The sequence below is a fragment of the Apium graveolens genome, chromosome 8, assembly GCF_009905375.1.
Source record: "Apium graveolens cultivar Ventura chromosome 8, ASM990537v1, whole genome shotgun sequence".
Classification (NCBI taxonomy): Eukaryota; Viridiplantae; Streptophyta; class Magnoliopsida; order Apiales; family Apiaceae; genus Apium; species Apium graveolens.
In genome coordinates, this window is record NC_133654.1 from 175,209,144 (window position 1) to 175,234,966 (window position 25,823).

General features: G+C 37.8%; 1 non-coding gene across 1 annotated transcript; it reads right to left on the reverse strand.

Moving 5' to 3' along the window:
- Positions 1-10,303: 10,303 nt before the first annotated feature.
- On the reverse strand, positions 10,304-10,410 carry LOC141682366 (small nucleolar RNA R71). Its single transcript, XR_012559768.1, has one exon. It is a non-coding gene; the product is annotated as a small nucleolar RNA R71 (small nucleolar RNA).
- Positions 10,411-25,823: the final 15,413 nt, after the last annotated feature.

Consider the following 25,823-nt stretch of genomic DNA (forward strand, 5'->3'; position numbering starts at 1 on the left):
TGATCTAGTATTAGTCATCTCGCCTCCTACTTGTTTAAACTAAAATCGTATAATTTGATCAAATTTTAAAATCATGATGTACGGCGTAAATTTTAAATTATCTAAAAAAATCGATATGAATAGTGCGTTTTTTTGCGGATTAAACGTTTAATACCACTTAAAAAATAATAAATATTTATTTATTTAAAGTTGAATTTGTATAATTATTTACAATTGCAAGTTTGAAACAGGTTCCAAATTCATGACATTAACAAATAAGTCAAATTAAATGAATCACTAAAAAAGTATAAAAAAACAAGCGGAGGAATATATAAACTCAATATTGTTATATCAAATAATGTATATAAAATAATTATAATAGATATATTCTTAATATAATAATTATACAGTAAAATCTCGATAAATTAATACATTTGGTACCATGAAAAATTATTAATTAATCGAAATATTAATATATCGATAAATTAATAATTTATTAATTTATCGATATATTAATAATTTATTAATTTATCGAGATATATTATTTAAAATTTTATAACATATACAATTCTCAAAATAATAATTTATTTTCATGAATTGAATACTTAAAATAACATTAAGAAATATTTATGAATTTAAGTAAATTGTTGCATGACGAACAAATTTTAGCAGTGTCTTAGGAAATAAGAAAGAAGATGAAGTTGATGAAGATGATAGAACACAATTTGAGTCAGTCTCACGAAAAGATGTCCTTAAAGCAACAATTACATTACGTAATTTCCTCTTGTAATATGAATATAGTACTCCAGAGCTCTATAATGCATTAAAAAAGATTCAAGATGAAGTATAAGGCGACATCAATTTTAAAAATAAGTAGGTTACAATTGAGGGTTTACTATAAAAGTGCATCCTAGAAATCTATAATTTTGATGTAATATGTAATTATTAATTTATATATTATATGAGACTTATATGCATTAATAAAAAAAATATTATCTTATAAAATTTAGCGAATTATTACTTTAGCATAAAGGGCCCGGCTCGGGGTTATAAGAATTATTAATTTAACGAGGTTATTAATTTGTCGAGTATTAATTTATCGAAGTTTTACTGTAGTTGTAAATGTGATAGTCGAATGGGAAATCATATAATTTGATAATAAAAATAAAATTTTTAATAATATAACATATTTATTGATAACTCTAATTCATGATATGTTCCTTCTAGTGTAATTGTCATTATGCGCCCATAAGGAGACCTCATACGAACCTTGCTCCTTACCGCTTGAACTGCAGCCAAACAATCTGATTCAATCACAACTTCCTGCCATGCTTGAGATTTAATCCAGCTTAAAGCTTCTTTTATGGCTAGACCTTCAGCCATTTCTGCTGAGACAACATCACCGAAATACACCGTCCTGGCCAAAAGCATCTCTCCCTTGTCATCTCTTGCAACCATCCCTATACCTGAGGACTGAAATTCTCGAAATGTTGCTGCGTCGACTGAGACCTTTATCTGCATCATCTGTGGCTTAACCCAAGCACTCCCTCCATCTCCTTCATGTAACTGAGGAAATCGAGTGATTGTTGTAATTCTTTGGGCATATCTCCATTGCTCAAGGTACTGCTTTGCCTTCGCAATTATCACATAAATTCGAGAACTTCTGTTATTCCACACCACCTCATTCCTTGACTTCCACAGCGACCAACAAATAGCAGCAATTTCCGCCCTTTTGTCACTGTCGAAAATATTCAGAATACTCTCCCACCACTTAAATAGGTCATCTCCTGCGATCTGAACACCTGGTAAGGCTATTTGCCAACATTGAACAGCCTGTGTACATCGCATAAAAACATGCTCTATTGTTTCGTTCCCATTCTTGCACACTGGGCATATGCCAGAAATTGAAATACCCTTTTGTTGCAACATAACCGTTGTAGGAAGACAGTATGATAACGATCGCCACACTAAGTTCAAAACTTTTGGTGGCGCCTTGATACGCCAAATCTTCCTCCAAAAACCATTGTTATCCTCCTCTCTCCAGTACTGTTTTTGGTCTTGCAATAGTCTGTATGCGCTACGTACTGAGTAATTCCCGTGGTTCTCCTTACACCAATAAATCTCATCACATTTATCCGGCTCCCCTACATCAACCTTATTTATACAGTGCTGATCTCTTTCATTAAAAAGATCTTTCAAAATCTCTTGATCCCATCCTCTGCGATTCATATCTATCAAAGATGCCACACTGTTATTAATAAGACTTGGAGAGTCTGAAGTAATATAAGGATTGTCTGACTCCATCAGCCACGGCTGTCGTAATATGCTAATAGACTCTCCAGACTCCACTCTCCACCTTGTACCAGCAGCAACTATGTCCTGAGCCTCCATAATCGACCTCCATATATAACTTGGATTATCACCCATGCGAGCTTCTAGAAAATTGCTATTAGGATAGTACCGAGCTTTAAACACTCGGCTTACCAAACTGTTAGGCTTTGACAGGAATCTCCACCCTTGCTTTCCTAGAAGTGCCAAATTAAAATCTCTGAAATCCCTGAAACCCATACCTCCTATTGCTTTATGCTGACTTAGACGCGTCCAACTCATCCAAGAAATACCTCTGTGATTACCAGTCTTAGAACTCCACCAAAATCTAGTAATAGCTCTCTCCATTTCCTTTATAATTTCCAAAGGCACAAGAAATACGCTCATGGCGTACGTAGGAAGAGCTTGGAGCACCGACTTTACCAGCACTTCCTTTCCCCCTTGAGATATTAACTTGTTATCCCAGCTCGATATCTTTTTCTTAACTTTCCTTTTCAGAAATCCCATTGTAGCCACTTTACTCCTCTTCATCATGTTGGGCAATCCCAAATAGGTACAATCATCGTCGGCCTCCTCCATACTCAGTAACTCACACATCTGCACTTTCTTCTCTACTATGGTGTTCGAACTAAAGAAGACTACTGATTTCTGTAGGTTGACTTTCTGACCAGAGGCCCCTTCAAAAACCTGCAGTAGTTGTAAAATGTGTTCAGCCTGCTCCTCTTCAGCTTTGCAGTAGAGATAACTATCATCAGCGAAGAGCATGTGTGATATACTAGGCGCTCTTCTACACACTTTTATCCCTTGAATCCATTTGTTCTGCTCGTATCTAGCTATTAGTGCAGACAATCCTTCTGCGCAGATTATAAACAGATAAGGAGACAGAGGATCCCCTTGCCTGATGCCTCGGCTTGGATGAATAGGCCCAATGTCCCTGCTGTCATGAACTATATTGTATGATACCGAGCACACGCATTGGTTAATCAAATGGATCCACCAGTCACTGTATCCCAGCTTACTCAGAATTGCTCTCAGATAAGGCCACTCAACTCTATCGTATGCTTTTGACATATCTAGTTTTATGGCCATATGAGTATCCCTCCCTCTTCTTTTTCTTTTCAAAAAATGCATAACTTCATACGACACCATCACATTGTCTGAAATCAATCTTCCCGTCATGAAAGCACTTTGATTATCCGATATGACTGATTCAAGAGTCGTTTTCAATCTATTCGCTATCACTTTAGTAATGATTTTAACAATAACATTACAAAGGGATATGGGCCTTAGATCTCCGATTGCAGATGGATTTTTCTTTTTAGGTATCAACACAATATTTGTATTATTTACCTCTCCCTGAAGATTGCCCGTAGCAAAGAACTCCCGCACCATATTCCCAATATCCTTGCCAACTATTTTCCAGTGCTTCTGAAAAAAACCTGGTGTCATCCCGTCGGGCCCTGGAGCCTTATCTGGGTTCATCTGAAACAATGCTATCCTCACCTCCTCATCCGTTACTACAGCTAAAAGATCTTCATTCTGTTCATCTGTTACTTTCCTGCTCACGCAATCGATCACTTCTTGCCAGCTAGATTCTGTTGCTGTGAAGATTTTTTCGAAGTACCCCTGTATTAGATCAGCTAAGCCAGTCTCCCAATCAACCCATTGACCCTCATCATTCTGAAGTTTCTGTATCATATTCGTTCTTCTTCTATGACTCGCCGATTTATGAAAATACCGAGAGTTTTTATCTCCTGCATTTAACCACAACTGTTTCGCCCTTTGCCTCCAAAACATCTCTCTTTGATTGAAAATTAGATTTAGTTTTTCCTTAGCTTCTGCATATTTTCCAATCGATTCTGCATCTCTGCCTCCCCTGTACCATTTTAGAGTCTCTTTGCATTCTCTTATTCTTCCACTGAAATTCCCCGTAATTTCTTTCCCCCATATAGCTAAACTTTCGCTACACGCTTTTATTTTCTCTTGCACACTGAGCATCTGGCTCCTTTCCCATTCTTCGCGCACTATCTGTTCGCATAAAGGTTCCGTAGTCCATGCATTCTCGAACTTGAACCTATATGGTCTCTGTCTTCTCGTTTTAACTTGGGGAACCAGAAGAAGAGCATTATGATCTGAAGGTGTTCCCTCTAAATTGTACAACTTCGCTAACGGGAATTTAGTTAACCAATCATCCGTAGCTTGAGCTCGATCCAGTCTTACCTCCGTCCAATCTTCTCTGCCTCTATTTCTTTCCCACGTAAATTGATGCCCCGTTAATTGTATATCCGTAAGTCCTGAGTCCTGCAACGCCTCACTAAAACCCTCCATTAACCAGTCGGGATACGGGTCTCCTCCCACCTTATCAGCTGCACTCATAACATTATTCATGTCTCCAATTACACACCACGGCAAGTTCGCGTCTCGAGCCAAATTTCTAAGCAAATCCCAAGTTTTTTTCCGTTGATTTCTATCCGGTTCTCCATACATCCCTGTAAGTCTCCAGTCAACCAGATTATCAACCTTCACCTTTGCATCTATATGGTGCTGTGAAAATCCCATAATGTCCACCTGATCTTTTTCTTTCCATAGTAATGCAATACCACCACTTCTTCCTACAGGCTCAACCACAAAGAGTCCCTCATAACCCAATTCATTCTGCACATACTCAAGCTTCGATTTTCCTGCCAATGTTTCACATAAGAAAATAAAAGAAGGCTGTTCTTGACGTACAATGTCAACTAGGAACTGAACTTTCCGAGGACGCCCTACTCCCCGGCAGTTCCAACTTAATGTAATCATAATGATTGGCGGGTCTGCCTTGCAGCACCCGCCGTCAACAAGTTTTTTGGATCCTCCTCTGCATTATTCAGACTATCAGCCATTTCCCAGTCTGTACTAGTATTATTTCCTGTTGGGACAGTTCTTGTGGGCTCATCAACTCGACTCCTCTTTTGTTCCCGAAAAATTAGTCCATTTGTCTCCTTCAGAAGCACGTCATCCTTCCCGCCATTATTCAAACTATTTTCAACTATTTCTGGTTTATCACGTGCGGAATTTTCTCGCTTATCCCATCCTTGCCCATCTTCCTTATCAATTATCTCCTTATCATTGGTTACCCCTGATCTTCCGTTCCTATTTTCGCCAGTACCGCTATTCATGGGATATGCCATTCTGTTTTCCGAGTTTTGCGGAACCGTAACAACTTGCATCCCTGAATTTATGGGATTATCATCTCTCCTCATCCCGTCCTGGGAACCCATCGGAAAATCTCTTTCTTCCACCGGATTTACCAAACTTCCATCTGGACTTCGCAGCCATTGATTGGTACTGTTAGTTGCTTGCCTTTGTACTTGGGCTCTGAGCGAATTGTCATATTTACGAACATCTTTATCTTCTGGATTATCAAACAGAGCCTCACAGAATTTCTCTGTATGCCCAATCCTACCACAGTAGAAACAAAAAGAAGGTAGACGTTCATATTTAAATTTTATCCAGAACCACTCACCTCCACTCTTCTTTATGCGCATCTGACATTTTAATGGACTTCGAATGTCTATGCTCACTAAGATCCGTAGATAATTCCTCCACATTCCTTGAAAGTTTTTTGGATCAGACTTCATAAACTTACCAACATAATTCCCTATTGATTTCAGAATGAATTCAGATTTGAATCCCATGGGTAGTTCATACACCTGCACCCACATCGCGACTTCGAGTAGTTGTATATTAGCTAGTTGTTGATCTGCTTCAAATCTTTTAACTATAAGAACTTGTTGGTTAAACGTCCACGGACCATCCTCTAACACTCTTCGTACATCTAACTCATGGAAAAATTTAAAGAGAAACAAGTTTGGGTAAGATGTAGCCTCCATGAAAACACCTTTAACCGGCCTCCATATAGATGACAATGTCTCTTGCATCGCCATAAAATTAACCCTCCTGGTTGTTAGCAATCTTCCCACCAAACAGTGAGTATAATCCGGCCCTGCCTCTCCACCAGATGGTTCCTCTAGAATCAAGCCTTCATCATCATCATCATGAATAGATAGATTTGCGTAATCTTCCAAGATACTTTTTCCTCGTAATGTACCAGCCATTGCTACAGGAGATTGATTTTCTACTATTTTGATATAAAACTCATCAATAAGATGAGACAGAAAAACTCATCAATAAGATGAGACGATCTCGCCTCCTACTTGTTTAAACTAAAATCGTATAATTTGATCAAATTTTAAAATCATGATGTACGGCGTAAATTTTAAATTATCTAAAAAAATCGATATGAATAGTGCGTTTTTTTGCGGATTAAACGTTTAATACCACTTAAAAAATAATAAATATTTATTTATTTAAAGTTGAATTTGTATAATTATTTACAATTGCAAGTTTGAAACAGGTTCCAAATTCATGACATTAACAAATAAGTCAAATTAAATGAATCACTAAAAAAGTATAAAAAAACAAGCGGAGGAATATATAAACTCAATATTGTTATATCAAATAATGTATATAAAATAATTATAATAGATATATTCTTAATATAATAATTATACAGTAAAATCTCGATAAATTAATACATTTGGTACCATGAAAAATTATTAATTAATCGAAATATTAATATATCGATAAATTAATAATTTATTAATTTATCGATATATTAATAATTTATTAATTTATCGAGATATATTATTTAAAATTTTATAACATATACAATTCTCAAAATAATAATTTATTTTCATGAATTGAATACTTAAAATAACATTAAGAAATATTTATGAATTTAAGTAAATTGTTGCATGACGAACAAATTTTAGCAGTGTCTTAGGAAATAAGAAAGAAGATGAAGTTGATGAAGATGATAGAACACAATTTGAGTCAGTCTCACGAAAAGATGTCCTTAAAGCAACAATTACATTACGTAATTTCCTCTTGTAATATGAATATAGTACTCCAGAGCTCTATAATGCATTAAAAAAGATTCAAGATGAAGTATAAGGCGACATCAATTTTAAAAATAAGTAGGTTACAATTGAGGGTTTACTATAAAAGTGCATCCTAGAAATCTATAATTTTGATGTAATATGTAATTATTAATTTATATATTATATGAGACTTATATGCATTAATAAAAAAAATATTATCTTATAAAATTTAGCGAATTATTACTTTAGCATAAAGGGCCCGGCTCGGGGTTATAAGAATTATTAATTTAACGAGGTTATTAATTTGTCGAGTATTAATTTATCGAAGTTTTACTGTAGTTGTAAATGTGATAGTCGAATGGGAAATCATATAATTTGATAATAAAAATAAAATTTTTAATAATATAACATATTTATTGATAACTCTAATTCATGATATGTTCCTTCTAGTGTAATTGTCATTGGGCGTGTAAAATAACACTTGAGGAGTTTTAAACCCCGCGATGCTTCTGTCATGAGAATAAGAACTCGCTTTTATATGATGTAGAAGTGTAAGGAGGCTATAGGTGTGTGTATAAGTGTGTAAGAGTGTATTACCCTTAAAACTCTCCTCATTGGGCTTTTTATAACCAAAGGGTACGATTTAGGCACTGGTACCTTTCAATCGGGGCCGCTTGTTATGGAGAGTGTGGACGCTCGGCACTCGCGGATGCTTTACACGTCCAACCGAGGGTTGTGCAAGGATGGGTCAGGGGTCGCCCGGCACTTGCCTTGATTGTGCCTATTATTGGTCATTAATAGATGTCATCCTCACGTGAGGACCTTAGCCATGATCCATATTCTACGTGTTCGTCCATATTGAGTTTTCTTACTTGTGGGCCACGGGGTTGGGTTGTTCCTGGACCCGGATGGACCAGGACCGGGATGGAGCTGGACTAGGCTGAACCGGGACCAGGTTAAATCAGGGTTAAGCCCTAGCGGGATTGGGTTGATGTTAAGTGGCATTTATATCAACTTAGAATGCTTTTAAAGGCTCGAATTGGTGTTTTGTACTCAAGTTGGTTGTGTTTTTTATGTATTTTTGTAGTGTTTTGCATTTCAGGGCATAATCAGAAGAAAGACCGGAAATTGCATGATTTATGCTTAGAAGAGTGTTAGGATGGAGTCTCGATTGATTGCGCAAAATAAACCAGCAGTTGAAGGCAAAAAAATAAGAAAAAATTAGTTTTTTCCAGAAGCTCAGCGCGGCCGCGCTACACTTGGGAGCGGTCGCGCCGAACTCAGAGCGGTCGCGCTGGATCTGGGGGCGGCCGCGCTAGGTCGATTTCTCATAATCCTGTTTCTACTTGAATTTTAAGCGTTTGAAGCTCAGCTCGATTCTGAAGCCTATATAACTCCTAAATAAGACGTTTTTCATAACGGATAGCAAGGAGAAAGCAACAAGAAGACCTAATAGCACAAATTCAACGAAGGAGAAGAAGAACTTGTTTTACTTGTGATTCTTTGCTTAAGTTGTAATCGTGGATGCTTGTTTTCTTGTTGTTTAAATATTATACTCTTGTTAACGTACTTTGTTATTATTATTCAGTTATTTCTGACCTCGTTTATCTTCGTTTATTTACCATGCTTTCATCGGAACCCATGGTGACGATGAGTTTGGTTATGAATTAATCGTTATCGTGGGGTTCTAACAGATATACTTATGGATTGTTATAGTTAATTGTTTCGATACCTAAGTGTGTGGTGATTGTATGACATCCTAGTATTGGTTGTGTTTATTCGTCTTACGTGCGTCGTGAACATATAAGATAGCGTGTTAGTCTCCATTAAAGCGACAGTGAATATAGAGATTTAGAACTTGCCATGCTAGCATAGGTCATGTATTTGTTATGCATGTTTCGTAGGTAATTTTAACCATCTTACTTTCCCTATGTAATCACGATAGATAACTTGTTCATTAAACCTTTATGTTGTCAAATTTTATAGGCATATAGGGTCTTAACATAATTGGTGTCTATTCAGCTTCTATCTCTTTCGTGGATGTCTGGTAGTAGGGTATTCGTACAACGACAGTTGGCATTTACTAGTTTCGTGTTATCTGATTAGTTGTCATCACTATTGCATGTTAAGGTTAAGAACAATGACTTTGAATGAAGTAGTAATGAAGTTAGAATCTCATTTTTGTCTCATATAGTTAATTCAACCTTTTAATCTCTTAGTTATTTTTCCTATTAGTTTAATCTTAGTTATAAACATCTCAACTTCTTATTGTCTTAGCATTGAGCGATAACCATACCATTGTTGAATAAGTGCATAAATTGAAGTTAACCTAAACCAGTCCATGTGGGAACAAATCTGATTGATATCTTATACTACTTGTGAACGCGTATACTTGCGTGTAATTTTAGCGCATGTTTTCGTCCTAACAAGTTTTTGGCGCCGCTGCCGTGGACTCGGTGTTAATTTTTAGTTTATGTGCTTGACATCAGTGGTCGTTAAAGTTCACTGACTCGGATATTTTACTAACTTGTTTGCTTGTTTGTGTTTCAGGTACTCTAAAGAGCGTTTATGCTAACGCGTTCTCGATCTCGCAAGAGAACACTGGATAAAGCGGAGGAAGAAGTCGAAGTAGTTGAAGAGGTTTTTGAAGAAGTTGAGAAAGTTGAAAAAGAAGTTGTTATTGCAATGGGAGAACCAGCGGCGAATTCGAAGGCTCTAATGGATTACTCTCAACCGAAGATCAATGATATTCAATCTAGCATTGTCAGATCAACCATCGCGGCTAATACTTTTGAAATCAAATTTGAGACGATTCAGATGGTGCAGAACTCAGTCCAATTTGAGGGTTCTCTAACAAAAGATCCCAACATGCACATCAGAGATTTCATCGAGATGTGCGACACTTTTAAATTCAATAATGTTTCTGAAGATGCTGTTAAGCTGGGCTTTTCCCATTCTCTCTGAGGGATAAAGCTAAGTGTTGGTTACATTCTCTACCACCAGGCTTTATTACTACTTGGGAAGATCTTACTTAGAAGTTTCTTACTAAATTCTTCCCTATGGCAAAGACAGCTACAATCAGGAATGCTCTTACTCAATTTGCGCAACAATCGGGAGAATCTTTGTGTGAAGCTTGGGAGTGCTATAAGGAGATGCTTAGGAAGTGTCCTCATCATAGGATGCCTGACTGGATGATTATCAACTGCTTTTATAATGTTTTGGGAGCACAGTCTAGACCCATGCTCGATGCAGCATCAGGTGGAGCCTTATGGGCTAAAAGCTATGATGAAGCTTATGAGTTGATTGAAATGATGGTTGCTAATGAATACCAGAACCCAACTCAGAGACTACCTCAAGGCAAGGTAGCAGGAATTCTGGAGGTGGATATAACTACTGCTAAAGCTGCTCAGCTTCAGGCTTTAACGATGAAGGTGGATTCTTTGGCTAATTATGGAGTTAATCAGATCACAAGTGTTTGTGAGCTTTGTGATGGTGCGCATGAAACTGAGCAGTGTGCTATTTCTAGTGAATCAGCTCAGTTTGTAAGCAACTTTCAGAGGTCGCAACAACCAATTCCATCCACTTATCATCCCAACAACTGCAATCATCCTAACTTCAGCTAGAGCAACAATCAGAATGCGGTGCAACAGCCTTATCAGCAGTATGCAGCAAAGCAATTCAACCCTCCTGGTTTTCAACAACCACAATATGTACCAAGACAACAACTCCAACTTCAATAACTATTACATGGAAGTACAAGTCAATCTAATGAAAAATCTGAATTGGAGGAGTTGAGGCTCATGTGCAAGAGCCAAACGGTTTCTCTTAAGGCCTTGGAAAATCAAATTGGGCAGATTGCCAATGCCTTGCTAAATCGACAACCTGGTACACTCCCTAGTGACACAGAAGTTCCAGGAAAGAGGTAAGCAAATGAGCAGGTCAATCCAATTACATTGAGGTCTGGGAAGGTCGCGAACCCCGAAAAATCTCAAGTTCCAGAATCTGAAGTTGTGGTTGAAGAAGATGTGTAAAAGGAAGCAGAGGTAGAACCAAGGAAGAAAGCTGTTGTCAACACTCCTCCTGAGGTTAATACAGGGGAGAAATAGGTCTATCCTCCACCTCCTTTTGCTAAGAGGCTTCATATCAACATACCTTTCGCAGAAGCTCTTGAACAAATGCCAAGTTATGCGAAGTTTATGAAAGGTATTCTCTCTCGGAAAGTGAAACTCGATGACATAGAGATTGTTGCTCTTACAGAGGAATGCAGTGTTGTGCTGCAACAGAAGTTACCTCCGTAGCTTAAAGATCCTGGAAGTTTCACTATTCCTTGCACCATCGGAAACTTGTCGTTCGACAAGTGTTTATGTGATTTGGGAGCTAGCATCAATCTGATGCCTTTGTCTATCTTCAAGAAGTTGAGTTTACCTGATCCAAAGCGTACATATATGTCCTTGCAGTTGGCCGATCGTTCTATTACATATCCACGAGGCATTGTGGAGGATGTCTTGGTCAAGGTGGACCAACTCATCTTTCCTGCTAAATTTTTAATTCTTGATTTCGAGAAGGATAAAAAGATTCCCATAATCTTGGAAAGACCATTCTTGGCTATAGCCGAACCTTGATTGATGTACAGAAGGGTGAGCTCACTATGTGAGTACTGGATCAGGATGTGACCTTTAATGTTTTCAATGCCATGAAATTTCCTACTGATAAAGAGGAGTGCTTAATGATGGAATTGGTCGATTCTGTGGTTACTTCAGAACTTGATCAAATGCTAAGGTCTGATGCCTTAGAGAAAGCCTTGATGGGAGATTCAGATAGTGAAGATGGTGAAGGTGATGAGCAATTGCAGTATTTGAATGCTTCTCCTTGGAAGCGAAAGCTGGATATGCCTATTGAATCTCTTGGATTGTCAGAACTCAAAAATGTTGAGGGGCGTCTCAAGACATCTATTGAGGAAGCTCCTACACTCGAGCTTAAACCTTTGCATGGACACTTGAGGTATGGGTTTTTAGGTGATGCATCTACTTTGCATGTTATTATTGCATCTGACCTTTCATGTAGTGATGAGGAAAAACTCTTGAGAATTCTGAGAGAGTTTAAATCGGCAATTGGATAGACTATAGCAGATATTAAGGGAATCAGCCCTTCTTATTGCATGCATCAAATTCTGCTAGAGGAAGGAAGTAAGCCGAATGTTGTGCAACAAAGGAGGTTAAACCCAACCATGAAGGAGGTTGTGAAGAAGGAAATTCTCAGGTGGATGGATGCCGAGATCATCTATCCTATTTCTGACAGTTCTTGAGTAAGCCCAGTTCAGTGTGTGCCGAAGAAAGGAGGCATCACTGTGGTTGCTAATGAAAAAAATGAGCTCATTCCTACTCGAACAGTCAAGGGGTGGAGAGTTTGCAGGGATTACAGGAAGCTGAATAAGGCCACAAAGAAAGATCACTTCCCTCTTCCTTTTATTGATCAGATGCTTGACAGGTTAGTTGGGCATGAATACTACAGTCTTTTGGATGGCTATTCGGGCTATAATTAGATTTGCATCACTCCAGAAGATCATGAAAAGACTACCTTCACTTGTCCGTTTGGTACTTTTTCCTTCAGAAGAGTTTCTTTTGGGTTATGTGGTGCACCAGCCACATTTCAGAGATGCATGATGGATATCTTCTCTGATATAATTGGTCAGTGTTGTGCATATGTTGTGTACTTGATGATTTCATAAACAAAACATCGAAGTAGATTTTACTTAGTGAAATAATGTAGCACTCGACGGATAAGAATTATAGTCCCGACGGATAACTCATTATAGTCCCGACGGATGTTAACTTATTATCCATCGAGTGAGTAGCTTATGTAATAATAAGTCTGTAGCACAGTTCTGTATACATCTTTGTATAGATTCTGTAATAGCCTATAAGTCATGTTGACTTGAACTAGATATGCAGAATAGGTTGATTAATTGTATATAAATGATGTCTTGTAATTCTGCATAAGTGAAATGAAGTCAAGTGCCAAAATAGCTACCGACGGATGATTAATAAAGCCATCGACGGATGATCAAATGACTATCAACGGATGCTTAATATAGCAGTCGACGGATGATCAAAGAAGCCATCAACGGATGTTCAGAAAGTCGACAGATGATCATATATCCAACGGATATTCATAAAGTCCAACGGATGATCATATAAAGAATTCAAACAGCAGTTGAACAGTGAATACTGAGCACAGCCGTCGAGATGTATACAAATCTACTGTGGAAGCCCATTAACTGGGTAATAGAGGATGAAAAGTAGCAAATCTTAAGACTGATAGTTTTTATATTTATTTAGTCTTTTTGACTTTGTAATCTTGGTAATATATAAACCAAGAACGTAGCAAATAAAAAAAAGAACTGAAATACAAAAAGAGAGAAATCTTTGTAAGCAAAATCCTTAGCATTTCCCTGTATTCTCAGCAGTTCGATTTGTAAGCAGCTGTGAGCATTCTTGCACACAGAGTCCTCTCGATATATAATATATATCTCTGGTGGAATTGTTTAAATCCACTAGAAAGTTTTTAAAGACTCTTGTTTTTAATTACTTATGTTTTGATTCAATTAAGTTTCTATTCCGCATTGTGCTAATCAAAACACTTATATCTATATTCGAGTTGAACATTTTTATTTCGAGAAAAGGTTCAAGAATTCCATTCAACCCCCCTTCTGTAATTCTTGCTATATTGTTAAGGGACTAACAATTGGTATCAGAGCAAGCTCTTAATCTACAAAGAGTTTAAAGATCAAAACAATTCAGCAAGATGAACAAGAAAGACGTTGGAGTCAAGATTCCTTTTTTAGATAAAGATAATTACCATCATTGGAAGGTAAAGATGTATCTTCATATGCTTTCTCAAGATGAGGCCTATGTGGACTGCGTAGAAAAAGGTCCTCATGTTCCAATGAGAGCTGCAACAGGAAACGAGCCATCAGTTCCCAAGCCAAGGAACGAATGGTCTGATCCTGACATTGAACAAGTCAGGAAGGATAAAAAGGCCATGAACATTCTGTTCAATGGAGTTGATGCAGACATCTTTGACAATATTATTAAATGCAAAACTGCCAAGGAAGTCTGGGATACTATACAGATAATCTGTGATGGCACCGAGCAAGTTTGAGAAAATAAAATGCAGCTCTTGATTCAGCAATATGAGCATTTTCACAATGAGGAAAGTGAGTCACTCACTGACATTTTTAGTAGATTTCAAAAACTACTAAATGCTCTTAAGTTGCATGGAAGAGTCTATCAGACTAAAGACTCTAATCTGAATGGTTTGGATGAAGATGAAGATGCCATCTATGTCAATCTAGCCCTAATGGCCAAGTCTGATAAAACAGAGACAAGTTCCTCAAGCAATCAGGGAAACAGAAGGAATCTTTGGTACTTGTACAGTGGTTGTTCAAGACACATGACTGGTGATTTTACCCTGCTCACAGAGTTTAAGGAGAGAGTTGGCCCAAGTATTACTTTTGGAGATGACAACAAGGGTTATACTGTGGGATATGGCTTGATTTCAAAAGACAATGTCATCATTGAGGAGGTTGCCTTAGTGGATGGTCTCAAACACAATCTGTTGAGTATCAGCCAGCTTTGTGACAAAGGCAATTCAGTATCCTTCAACAAAGAAGCCTGTGTTGTGACTAATAATCAAAACAACAAAGTGGTTCTCACTGGTGTGAGAAGAGGAAATGTGTACCTAGCTGATTTCAGCTCAACTAAAGCAGAATCTGTAACTTGTCTTCTCAGTAAAGCAAGTCAGGATGAAAGTTGGCTATGGCATAAGAAGCTATCTCATTTAAACTTCAAGACCATGAATGAGCTGGTAAAGAAAGAATTGGTAAGAGGTATTCCTCTAGTGGAGTTTTCAAAGGATGGACTGTGTGATGCCTGCCAAAAAGGGAAGCAGATCAAAGCATCATTCCGGAAGAAACTTGATTCAGCAATTGAAGAGCCTTTACAACTGCTTCACATGGATTTGTTTGGACCAGTCAATATATTGTCCATTTCTAGGAAAAGATTTTGCCTAGTAATTGTAGATGATTTCTCAAAGTTCTCTTAGACATATTTTCTAAAGTCTAAAGATGAGGCTAGTGAAATCATCATCAATCACATAAGGCAAGTCAACAATCATCCTGATTTCAAAGTTAGAAGAATCAGGAGTGACAATGGAACTGAGTTTAAGAATTCTGTCATGAGAGCATTTTGTGAAGAAAATGGGATACTGCATGAGTTTTTAGCAACAAGGACTCCACAACAGAATGAAGTAGTGGAAATGAAGAACATATCACTTATTGAAGCTGCAAGGACAATGCTTGAAGAATCTAAACTACCAACATTTTTCTGGGCTGAAGCTGTAAATACTGCATGCTACACTCAGAACATTTCTCTGATTAATCAAGCAAGATGCATGACTCCCTATCAATTGTTCAAGAACAAGAAGCCAACTCTAAACTTTCTTCATGTCTTTGGCTGCAAATGCTATATCCTGAGAAATCAAACTGATCAAAATGGGAAGTTTGATGCTAAATTAGATGAAGGAATTTTTGTTGGATATGCTGTTGGTAAAGCATATAAAGTCTACAATCTAAGAACCAACATTGTTGTGGAATCTATACATGTTGTGTTTGATGATAAAAGGATTGAAGGACTGGAAGATGGAGATTACCATGAGAGCCTCAATTTCAACAATATGGAGATGGTTATTGATGACAGTGATGATGAGAGTGATCAAGAAACAGTGTCTAAGGATAATGCAGACAAATCTACCACTAATGAAGCACAAAACTCAACATCCGTCGAGTTGCATAATGCTTCATCCGTCGTAAGGCAATCTGTGTTATCCGTCGGAAGACAACCTACCTCATCCGTCGGTACTCAAAATTCACCATCCGTCGGGTTATCAAAAGGAGCAGGAGGTCAAGACAGATCACCTACAGAAAATTCTCCTTTCTCAAATCAAAGATCCACAAACTCAGGGAGAGTTTCTAGCAATCAAAACTCAATCACACATCAAGACAATCATGAGATCTCTTCATCTAGAGCTAACCTACCTCAGCAAAGGAAATGGACAAAAGATCACCCCTTTGAGCTTATCATTGGTGATGTTTCTTCTAGAGTTCAAACAAGAAGAACAACTCAGGAAGAATGTCTATACAGCAGCTTTCTATCAAAGGAAGAACCAAAGAAGGTAGAAGAAGCTTTGTTGGATCCTGATTGGATCTTAGCTATGCAGGAGGAGCTAAACCAATTTGAAAGGAATAATGTATGGAAGTTGGTACCCAAGCCTAAAGGAAAGAATCCAATAGACACCAAGTGGGTATTCAGAAACAAGATGGATGAAAATGGTATAGTAATCAGGAATAAAGCTAGATTGGTTGCTAATGGTTATTGTCAGCAAGAAGGAATAGATTTTGATGAAACTTTTGCTCCTGTTGCAAGACTTGAAGCCATCAGAATCTTCTTAGCCTATGCAGCCCATGCCAATTTCAAGGTCTATCAAATGGATGTCAAAAGTGCCTTTCTAAATGGAGATTTGGAGGAAGAAGTGTATATTAGTCAACCTCCTGGTTTTGAAGATCCAAATTTTCCAGAATACGTCTATTATCTTCTGAAAGCACTTTATGGACTGAAGCAAGCACCTAGAGCCTGGTATGACACTTTATCAAAGTTCCTTTTGGAAAATCATTTCACAAGAGGTACTGTAGATAAAACTTTATTTTTCAGAAATGTTAATGGCTCTAGTATACTTGTTCAAATTTATGTAGATGATATTATTTTTGGCTCTACAGATGAGAAACTTTGCAAAAAGTTTGCCAAATTGATGCAAAGTAAGTATGAAATGAGTATGATGGGAGAACTAACTTACTTTCTTGGTTTGCAAGTTAAGCAAGTTAGTGATGGAATATTCATTAGTCAAACTAAATATATTTTTGATCTTTTAAAGAAGTTTGATCTAATGGATTGCACATCTGCAAAAACTCCCATGGCCACTGTAACTAAGCTTGAATTAAACACTACTGAAAAGTCTATGGATATTTCAAGTTATAGAGGCATGGTTGGCTCACTTCTGTACTTAACAGCTAGTAGGCCAGATATAATGTTTGCTACATGCTTATGTGCTAGATTTCAGGCTGATCCTAGAGAATCTCACTTGATAGCTATTAAAAGAATTTTCAGATATCTCAAGGGAACACCAAAACTTGGCATTTGGTACCCTAGAGATTCTGGCTTTGATCTAACTGGTTATTCAGATGCAGATTATGCAGGTTGTAGAATTGATAGAAAGAGCACAACAGGAACCTGTCAATTTCTAGGAAACAAACTTGTGTCCTGGTTCAGTAAAAAGCAAAATTCAGTTTCTACTTCTACAGCTGAATCTGAATATATTGCTGCTGGCAGTTGCTGTGCACAAATTTTATGGATGAAAAATCAATTGCTAGACTATGGTTTGCAAGTTGAAAGGATTCCTATTTTCTGTGATAACACAAGTGCAATTGCCATCACTGAAAATCCAGTGCAACATTCATGGACAAAGCACATAGACATCAAGTACCATTTCATAAGGGAACATGTAATGAATGGTACTGTGGAATTACATTTTGTTCCAAGTGAGAAGCAACTTGCAGATATCTTTACCAAGCCACTGGATGAATCCACCTTTTCAAGGTTGGTAAGTGAGTTAGGTATGCTTAATTACTCTTAAATTTATCTGAGTTATTTTGCAAGTTGGAATGCAGCCAGAAATTTAATTGATCTTTTAATCTTGGATGAAATTTTGGCTAAGTCAAAATTTGCATCTCGATGGATGACCCTTATCCATCGAGTTTAGTCATCCGTCGATATACTACTTGCTAATAAAAGTCAATTATTTTTCTGGAATACTTTATGTCTCGACGGATATTAGTTTATCCTCATTCGTCGAATTGTCTAAATCTCAGCCGTTAATTCCCTGAACATTATCCATCGAGTATACTTACAGTTTGTAAGCATTACACGACGGATAATGGGTGGAATTTTTACAGTTTATTTTTAAACGGCTATTTTAGGCGATTTTTATTGGTTAATTTACTTTACTTTATTATTTTTATCAGTTATTTTTGAGATAGTATAAAAGCTTATTTCATTGCAATTGTTTTTTTTATCATTCTCAAATTCAACTACTCTAATTCCATTCTCTCTCAATCAATTACTCTCCTTCTCTTCAAGCTTTCATTTTCTAACAATGGCACATGTAGTAAAGATTATGTCTCAAACTGGGTTCATTTATGATAAGAACAATTTTACTGCATTGGTCAATAAGGGTATTCAGCAATCAGAGGACTACCACAAGATGATGGACTTCGTGAAGAACTGCAAGCTCAATTACGCCATGCTGGAATCACCCACAATCTTCTGTGAAGTTGTTGAAGAGATGTGGACCACTGCTATATACAACTCTACTGACAAGACCATCACTTTAACCATCAAAGGTAAAGAATTCTGTATCAATAGTGATGTGATAAAAGCATGTTTCAAAATACCTGATAACAATGTGACTTCACCACACACTGACACTAATATTATCAATATGCTTAATGCCATTCACTATGCACTTTTCACTTCTAAAATGAGTGATATTAGGAGAATGGGTCTTAGGAAGGAATGGAGTTTCATGTGTGATGTAGTTACTAAGGTCTTCTCTGGAAAAATCAGTAATTTTGATTCAGTGAATATTTCCATACTTAACATGCTATACATGCTAGTTACAGATAAATTTTACAACTTCAGTGACCTTATCATGTTTGAGTTAGGATATAAATTAGGAGAGCTAAATAAAAGAGGGAAGAATGTTTATTATGCCAGATTTTTTATGTTATTGGCTAACCACCTCTGTGAAGAAATAGTTCTTGAGAACCCTAACAACAAACTGGATTGTTGGGTTCAAGAGATGAGGGTCATTGTAGATCTAAACAGGGCCAACCATCATAGGGATGTGCCAATGTTCTACTTTCCTGTAATGCAGGCACCTCAGGTAAGTGAGGTAAGTTCATCCATCCCTATAACTATTCCAACCTCCACTATTTCTTTGACTTCAGGAGTAGCTATGGCAACTGTGCCAATGACCAAACAGTTGCCTACCAAAGCCTCCAAACCCTCTACAATTTCTAAATCTAAATCAAAGAAAACCCCCTCTGGTATCTCTCAAAAGATACCAGTTGTAAAATCCACAAAAGCAAAAGAGGGGAGTGTGAAGGAGGGAAAGTCAGGTGAGGGAAGGGGTGAACATCAAAGAAACCCCAAGAATAAGGATGGAGAGTTGAGTGAATCCCAGCCCAACCACACTGCAGTTTCCCAACAAACTGTAATGCTTAAAAAGGATAAAAGCTCACTTCTAGCTACATCCTCCCAAAAGGATGCAGTTATTGAACAAAGCTCTCAGCCAAGAGCACATGCCAAAAGGGTTAGGGACACAAGCTCACCCCAAACTTACACAAGAAAGAAGAAATCTAAGACCTTTGGGGATGCACAGGGCACACACACAGTGCAAACTGGTGCTAAAGATACAGTCCCTGCACTCTCTCAAATTCAGTTTGATGTGGCTCCAATAAATGTGGAGTCACAGCCAAAATCTCTAATAATAGAAGTATCTGAAACACCATACTCACCAACAAACTCTCTGGAAGTGGATATGATAAATACTTCAATTCCTGATTCCCCTTCTTTAACTCTGTTGGGGAAGCCAAAATCTAGTGCAAGTGAGCATCATCTTTTAGATGATTTGTTGGCTCACTTGCCAATTCTTTCAGATTCTATTGTGACATCTGTGCCCCAAATATCTTCAATCAACACAGAGTCAACAATAGTTTCTCTTCCCACCTCATTCATTTCTACTCTCTCGATGGATATTGCTCATCCGTCGAGTAGTGATTGTATCCCGACGGATAAGCCTAACAACAGTTATCCGTCGGATAGCATTACCACTCACTCGACGGATGTCACTTATCCGTCGAGTATCTCTGCACAACTTCAAACCTCAATTATTTCAAGTGCAGAAGATTTAGTGGTTGTACAGTCACTCTTAGGACTGAGAGAGGAGAGTGTATTGAGTGAGAGGCTGGGTTGCTCCCAGGCAAAAGGAGAGGAAAAGAGTGAAAATCAGTAATCCATTTATTCAGGATTGGCAAAAGTGAGTGAGAGGAGTCCCACTTTAGTAGGTGAAGGTGAGGGTGTGAGGGTGGGCAGCCAGGGTGAGACCCTGATGCAACAAAAGAGAGATTTTGAGAGAAAAGCAGGTACAGAAGCTATAAGGGTGGATCCAGCCATTGCTAGTGAGTCAATGATTGTGGATGATGCTGAAAAGGAAAGATAATTTCAGCAATATTACAAAGCTGTAATTGATAACATTTCCTTGGATGCTAACACTTTTACTCACCCTGTGTCAGCCTATCAACTGTTGGCTGCTCAGGGCAATGTGGAGGCAGAACAGACTTTGAACTTAGTACACACTTCAGAATCTCTTCAAAGAGATAAAGCTGCTGTCAATATGATGCCTTCTCAAGCTGGTGAGTCATCTGAAGAATTTGAAGTAAATTCTAATGATGATGACTCTGTTTCTTTGGATGGAAGCATGAACTTAGGGGGAGATGAAGGCCCAAGTTCTGTTCCAAATTTACCTGAATGGGCATGGACAAAGGAATCTACACCAGGATAATTTGGTGTATCTTTGGTTAAGCAGGTTATGGCTATTCAAAAGGCCCTTCAGGAAACTTCAGATGCTGGTACCAAGGCTATTCTTCAAGCTCACCTAGACTCTCTACATCTCATGAAGATCCAGCAATTAAGACAGAATCTGAGTGTGGATGAACTCAAAAAGGATATAGCTGACTTGAAGACTTACAATTCTGAGAAGCTGGATTCAGTCATGCCATATGGTACCATGCAGGATCTATTACTGAGACTGAGGAGAGAATCAGATTCTGAAAAGAAGCTGGCCAAACTGGAAGATAGATTTCAAGTTATTGAGAATTCAGTGGCTACCCTTCTTCAAAATCAACAGACTCAGACAAATCTTCTCATGCAATTGGCTAAAGCACAAGGCCTAACTCCTCAACTTGATGATAACAAAAAGGGGGGGAGAGAACCAAGTGAGGGGGAGAAACTTCAAGTTCAAATCAGTAAAGTAATTGTATCTTCAATTACTGTCTCCAAGCCACCAGTTGCAGATGGTATAGATCTAATTAAAGCAGCAGCAGCAGCAAATTTGAAAGTTGCTGAGAAAGGAAAGTTGAGTTTGATCAACTGGGATAAGATTGATGAGGAGATACAGAAAAAGTTTGAACTTGTCAAGGAGACAGTTAAGTCAGCCATCCATCACTCTCAACTCAAGCAAATCAGTGTGAATGAGATGAGCATGAATTATCTGGAAAGAGGACAATCTTCATGCATCATTTCTACAAAGGCTGAAATAATTCTTAAACCAAGGGCAAACTATCCAAAATCATCTTTGAAGAACCCCTTGGACACTGTGTATGAGACACCCAAGCCTGATGAGAAGAAGCTTCTGTCAAGATCAATTGTCTTCTATAAAGATCCAGCTGATTCAGCTTCAAAAAGGAGAATTGCTAAGATATTCAGAAATGGAAAGGAAATTTGTGTGGTAGCTGGACATCCACAATTTGCTCAAGCAAAGAGAGAAGAAAAAGCCAGATTGAAGCAGGAAAAGAAGCAAGCTGCTCTAGATACAAAGAAGACTAAACAAAAGAAAGAGTAGATTGCTATCTTGGCCAAGCTACAGGCTGTGAATTCATCTCAACAAATTCCCTCTCAACCATCTGAAACTGCTGAATCAAAGAAGAAAATTGAAGAACAGAAGAAATCTCCAAGAAAGAAAGAATTGGCTAGAAGAATAAAAAGGAAACTGGAAATTGTTGACAAAGGATTGAAAGATCAATTTCCTGAGGTACCCACACCAGCTACAACTCAAGCATCAAATCCCTCTGTGGTATTTGAAGATATAAGGGTGGTGGATCCCTACAGGAATATTCATGGTGAACCTATTGTGCCCAGGGATGAGCCAATAGAGTGGGATAAAATACCAATTCCTGACTTCAGTTTACCAATCCTTAGCAAGCCAAAAAGGACAAAGTCAAGGGCAGTCAAGAAAGTGAAGCTGTCACCTCTCAAATCCAAATCAGTAGTTAAAGTTCAACCCAAAGTCAACAGGGGAGACTACTTGTACTTGTGTGACATCAAGGAATTTTCTGATCTAAACCTCTATCTGGATGAACTAGATGAAGTGAGGGGAATTGATGCATACAGAAACCTACCTGAAAGGTTAGTGTTCAAGTACAAAGGAGGAAAGGAGATTGCGTGGCCACTTCATAGGATTCTTCAAGAAAGCCAAGCTGTACTGATTAAAGTTTATTCATCCTTCAAGAAGAACTTTGGGTTCAATGTAACTGCAAGAAGACTAGTATTGAAGAAGATTGAAGAACTAAGGAGTATTAGAGCTAAAGATGCACTCCCAAAGACTCTAATCATCCCATACACTGGGAGAAGAGTGCATCTAAGGCCCTACTGGCTGATGGAGTTCATAGATGACAAAGGTGTGAGAAGATTCTTCGGGTTAGAAAACCAATTGAGTATCTCTAGCAATGAGACTCTCTTGGAAATGCAAGAAAAGCTAGATCTCTCAGAATCTGATGAACTGGAATTCCACAGGCAGCTCCAAAATCAGATTGATGAAAACAACAGGAAGCTTGGAAGAAGATCCAGACCTTCAAGAAACTAGAAAAATCTGCTCAGGCTAGAGGAGCATCTTGAAATGACTGTGAGCCAAACTTTGTACATTTTGATTAATTTGAAGCACTTTCAGTATTATCTGCTTATCTTTAAAGTTGTATGTTTAGGATGTTTTGTTATCATCAAGTATCTCTTAATTTATGGCTACAATTCCAGTAGACATAAATTGGGGGAGATTGTTGTGCAAATGTTGTGTACTTGATGATTTCATAAACAAAACATCTAAGTAGATTTTACTTAGTGAAATAATGTAGCACTCGACGGATAAGAATTATAGTCCCGACGGATAACTCATTATAGTCCGACGGATGTTAACTTATTATCCATCGAGTGAGTAGCTTATGTAATAATAAGTCTGTAGCACAGTTCTGTATACATCTTTGTATAGATTCCGTAGTAGCCTATAAGTCATGTTGACTTGAACTAGATATGCAGAATAGGTTGATTAATTGTATATAAATGATGTCTTGTAATTCTGCATAAGTGAAATGAAGTCAAGTGCCAAAATAGCTACCGACGGATGATTAACAAAGCCATCGACGGATGATCAAATGACTATCAACGGATGCTTAATATAGCAGTCGACGGATGATCAAAGAAGCCATCAACGGATGTTCAGAAAGTCGACGGATGATCATATATCCAACGGATATTCATAAAGTCCAACGGATGATCATATAAAGAATTCAAACAGCAGTTGAATAGTGAATACTGAGCACAGCCGTTGAGATGTATACAAATCTACTGTGGAAGCCCATTAACTGGGTAATAGAGGATGAAAAGTAGCAAAGCTTAAGACTGATAGTTTTTATATTTATTTAGTCTTTTTGACTTTGTAATCTTGGTAATATATAAACCAAGAATGTAGCAAATAAAAAAAAAGAACTGAAATACAAAAAGAGAGAAATCTTTGTAAGCAAAATTCTTAGCATTTCCCTGTATTCTCAGCAGTTCGATTTGTAAGCAGCTGTGAGCATTCTTGCACACAGAGTCCTCTCGATATATAATATATATCTCTGGTGGAATTGTTTAAATCCACCATAAAGTTTTTAAAGACTCTTGTTTTTAATTACTTATGTTTTGATTCAATTAAGTTTCTATTCCGCATTGTGCTAATCAAAACACTTATATCTATATTCGAGTTGAACATTTTTATTTCGAGAAAAAGGTTCAAGAATTCCATTTAACCCCCCTTCTGTAATTCTTGCTATATTGTTAAGGGACTAACAGTCATAATGCGGAGGTGTTCATGGACGATTTTTCTGTGTTTGGGGATTCTTTCGATGAGTTCTTGCAAAATCTTAGCGCAGTTCTTAAAAGGTGTGTTGAGACCAATTTGGTTCTCAACTGGGAGAAATATCATTTTGATGGTGTAACATGGCATCATTCTTGGGCACAAGGTCTCTAATAAAGGTCTTGAGGTGGACAAAGCCAAGGTGGGGGTCATTGAAAATCTTCCTCCACCAATTTCTATTAAGGGGATCCGCAGTTTCCTTGGTCATGCGGGCTTCTATCGGCGGTTCATCAAGGATTTCTCTAAAATCTCTAAACCATTATGCAATCTATTAGATAAATATGTCCCTTTCAAGTTTGATGATGAGTAGCTGCTTTGGAGAGCTTAAAGAAGAGCTTGATCACGGCACCTGTTATAACTGTACCTGATTGGAATGAGCCTTTTGAAATAATGTGCGATGCGAGTGACTATGCAGTTGGAGTGGTTCTTGGGCAAAGAATGAACAATATATTTCATGTGGTCTACTATGCTAGTAATACCCCCAATGGTGCTCAACTAAACTACACTACTACTGAGAATGAACTCTTGGCCATTATCTACGGTTTTGAGAAGTTTTGATCTTATTTGCTTTGGACGAAGGTGACAGTTTTCACTGATCACGTTGGGATTCGCTATCTCGTCTCGAAAAAGGACTCGAAGCCTAGATTGATTAGATGGGTTCTTTTACTTCAGGAGTTTGAACTGGAGATCAAGGATAGAAAAGGCACCGAGAATTAAGTTGCTGATCATCTCTCTCGTTTAGAAGATCCAAGTACAGCTTCACATGACAAGACATTGATAAATGAGTCTTTTCCCGATGAGTAGTTATTTGGGGTGCAAGAAGAAGAACCGTGGTTTGCAGACATTGTGAACTATCTTGTGAGCAACATTATGCCCCTAGACTTATCTTCTGCTCAAGGGAAGAAGTTTCTTCACGAGGTGAAGTGGTACATGTGGGATGAGCCGTTTTTATTTCGGTAAGGAGCTGACCAAATTATCAGGAGATATATTTCGTACAGCGAGACGGGGGGTATCTTGCGAGACTGTCATTCAACTGTTTATGGAGGCCACTATGGTGGAGAAAAGACAGCAACTCGTATCTTTCAAGCAGGTTTCTTCTGGCCTACATTATTTAAGGATACATATCAGTTCATTTTGAAGTGTGATCACTGCCAGTGTGTTTGTATTATGTCAAAGAAGCATGAGATGCCTCTTAATGTGCTTCCCGAGGTTGAGGTCTTTGATGTTGGGGAATTGACTTCATGGGTCCATTTATCTCATCTTGCAATAATTAGTATATCTTGTTGGTGGTCGATTATGTGTCGAAATGGGTCGAAGTCAAGGCTTTGTCGACGAATGATGCGAAGGTAGTGCTTAACTTTCTTCACAAGCAAATATTCACAAGATTCGGAACTCCAAGAGTCATAATCAGTGACGAGGGATCGCATTTCTGCAATCGCAAGTTCACTGCTATGATGTAGAGATATAATGTGAATC